The sequence below is a fragment of the Corvus brachyrhynchos genome, unplaced genomic scaffold (assembly GCF_000691975.1).
Source record: "Corvus brachyrhynchos isolate BGI_N302 unplaced genomic scaffold, ASM69197v1 scaffold53, whole genome shotgun sequence".
Taxonomy (NCBI): domain Eukaryota; kingdom Metazoa; phylum Chordata; class Aves; order Passeriformes; family Corvidae; genus Corvus; species Corvus brachyrhynchos.
This window is the reverse complement of record NW_008237681.1, coordinates 2,944,038-2,947,025: the sequence shown is the minus strand read 5'-3', so window position 1 is coordinate 2,947,025 and position 2,988 is coordinate 2,944,038. Positions and strand designations below refer to the sequence as shown.

Below are 2,988 nucleotides of genomic sequence, written 5' to 3'. Positions count from 1 at the left end.
ATGTGTCGAGTTACATCGCAGTTAATAATTTGTCACATATATCAAGACTTCCTTTAGAAGCATTTTGAAAACCTGATATAATCTACTTGATTTGTTACCATTTGGTTCTATCTAACATAGAATTTCTTCTCTGACACTTCAAATTGAGATAATTTCTTTGACTTGGACCCAAAAAATTTCTGCTGTCGAAACCTGCCTAAGCTTGTCCATGGGGAACATTAATGTGAAAAATTCATTTAGCATTTCAGCTCTGGGCTTATCTTCTTTAAATACTTCTTTTATAGCCCAAACATTATAGAATGCCTATAAACTGTCTGGCACAATTCATGCATCTGATGTGTTTAGAGCAAGTTTTATTATGCACTCTTATGCTTATCGCAAGTTATTCCTCAAAATATTTTTGGCCCGCTTTATAAAGGGTTTGTATTAAATGTATAAGAGTTTATGTTCTCTTCTGTTTTCCTCATTTCAACACAATTTCCACTTTTTGAAGACTGACTGTTACTTCTAACAACCATTTTCACATTTCTGTTTTGTCATGCCAGCTTTCTCTGTGTGTGTGGTCCTTTTAAAGTCTTTTTTGATAAGCAGTAAATGTTTGCTGTTAGTCTTTGGTACAGCATTTTTAACAATCAGCATGCCACCTGCAAACATTTTCCTCCTCTGGCTGCTTCTTTGAATTTCACCTTAATAACCATGATTTGCATATTTCAATAATACATAATAGTCTAATAACATACAGCAGAGACATAAGCTTTGATACTGCATTTTGGTTCCTAAGCAAATCCTCATAACATAGGAATTTCTTTTTAATTACAAGTTCTAATAACATCTGTGCATTGTTAGTTTCTGCCAGAATCCTGCTTTGTTTCTCGGAGAAGTTGACCAACTTGTCAGTGAAATGAGAATCAATCCGACCTCAGGTAAGACAGCACAAAGTGAGTGAATCTCTCTCCAGCTGGCCTGAATGGTACCAAGTAGGTCAGCTGTGCTAGGACTGATGGGCTCACCTCCTAGTCTGGGCTTGCTTTCAGGGTTCACACAGGATTTTAGCTGCAAACTATTTGGTGAACATGTGGACAAATGTAAAAATTTTAGGAGAATCAGTAGTGCCGACAGCTGCGATTTAGAGAGGTTTATTTTGAAAACAAACAAATTAAAAGAATGTGAAATCAGAACTGACCACAGATATTTAACTGTGACAGAATTGCATAGTGAAGTCTTGGGGATTTTCTAAGCAAAATGAAATAATTTCAGTCCATCATCTCTTGCATTGCCCCTCTGCTGAATGTGAGTCACACACAGATTTTACAACATTATTTTCTCTCCCCAATAACTTTCAAGAGCAGTAAAATTAATAACTCATGATACAGAAGTTTAATACAAGAAAGATGCATGTGTACTAGGAGGGAAAATACTACTTCAGTTAGGTGCGAGCGCGGAATCAGGAAAATTAATGCTTCTCGCCCTTGGCCAAGGGCCGGGAAACATTTCCTTTTTCTCTCCTGCAGCGGCACCCGGTGGCACGATTTGGGAAGAGCCGGGGCTGGCCAGGGCGGTGTGAGCCGCTCTCACGTTTAACTTTTTCTGCCTCTCACAAGCTCACCGTGGCCACGTTTCCAGAGTAATTTGGTTGCTGTTGCTGTAGACATAGACGTTTTTAAGGCACTAAGTCTTACCTATGTTTATTTTCACATGGCTTAGTCCTTAGACGCGCAATTACAACATTAAATAATTATTTTAGTAGAGTATGTGAAACCTTTGATTTCCCCTTGTAACAGCTAATTTTTTTTTTTTTAATCCTACAAAAGAAAGTTGTTTATTTCAATTTATAGGAGGAAATCCCAGTCATCCTGGAACTTCTGGAAAAAATAATTTGGTTTTTGGGGGCAAGAGCATGGCCCAAAGTTTTGTTTTATCCTTCTGGTGGAAACAGGAAAGGAAGTGTTTGTCTTGCATACTGTGGAGGAAAATGAGCAACTTACACCTGCCATCTTGTCTCTGGCTGACTCTCACTCCAGATGTACAGCAGCAAACAAGAAGAGAGCCTGAAGAAGTCTCACGAGACCTATAAAGTCAACAAAATGGCTTATGACCTCTTTTTTGTTCAATATTTCATGATGTATAAAAAAACCCAAAGCGCTGAGGTTTTCCATTTGATTTTCCATTTAAAAGACAGATCTTTTAAGAGTGTAAGGTTTATCACGTCAGGGAAATGGGAAAAGTGTAATTCAGTTGAGACATTTTTTCAGCTCAGGCTGTTTTCAGCTGTTTGGTTTGTTACTTTTATTTTTTAAATACTAGTACATGGAAAGGAAAGTTTGATATCCCTTTCTCTCTCAAACACAAGAATAGAGAATACTGTCACCTCAGATTTCTGAGTAATCTTGATGTGAAAATAACATATGTGAAAATAACAAAACAAGCCTTGAAAATTTCTGGTATTCAATGTAAATAGATAGGTGAGAGCATACTAATACGATGGTACTACTTAAATCAAAGCTTTTGTTGTTTTGGTAAAAATCTGAGTGATCAGACTAAGCACATTATCTCTTACCATTCTCACATTTAGAGGCCCTGTTTTATTATCAGTCAAAATGCTGCAGGGAACTAAGGGGTTTGTATAACCTCAGCCTAAATCAACTTCTCTTTCAGATTAAGAATTACCCAAGAGGTGAGCTGCTTCATCCTCTTTTTAGTTTAATTCCTTTCATTTCTGTTCCATTCAACATATACTCTGAACAGGATGTTCTGCTTCTGCCTCTTGTATTTGCAATGCTTTTGTACTCCTAATCCTTTCGTGGGCACAGCTCTGTATGTCTCTTCAGCCTAATTTAACTATAGTTTATATGGCTACAAGATAAAGATATTTTATACCTCACTAGTCAAGTGTAAACTATTACAGTAAATCGTGTTATTTTCACAAGTTTGGTAACAAGTGCTAGCTGGCATTATAAGTGTGGAAGTAACACTTTTATTTCCACATTC

The 2,988-nt window shown here is 36.9% G+C and overlaps 1 long non-coding RNA gene across 1 annotated transcript in view; it reads right to left on the bottom strand.

Moving 5' to 3' along the window:
* Positions 1–811: 811 nt before the first annotated feature.
* Positions 812–2,988, bottom strand: part of LOC108446205 — a 14,957-nt gene continuing 12,780 nt past the window's right edge. The window contains exon 3 of the long non-coding RNA XR_001861329.1: positions 812–2,068. This is a non-coding gene — a long non-coding RNA (uncharacterized LOC108446205). The remainder of the gene's footprint in view (positions 2,069–2,988) is intronic.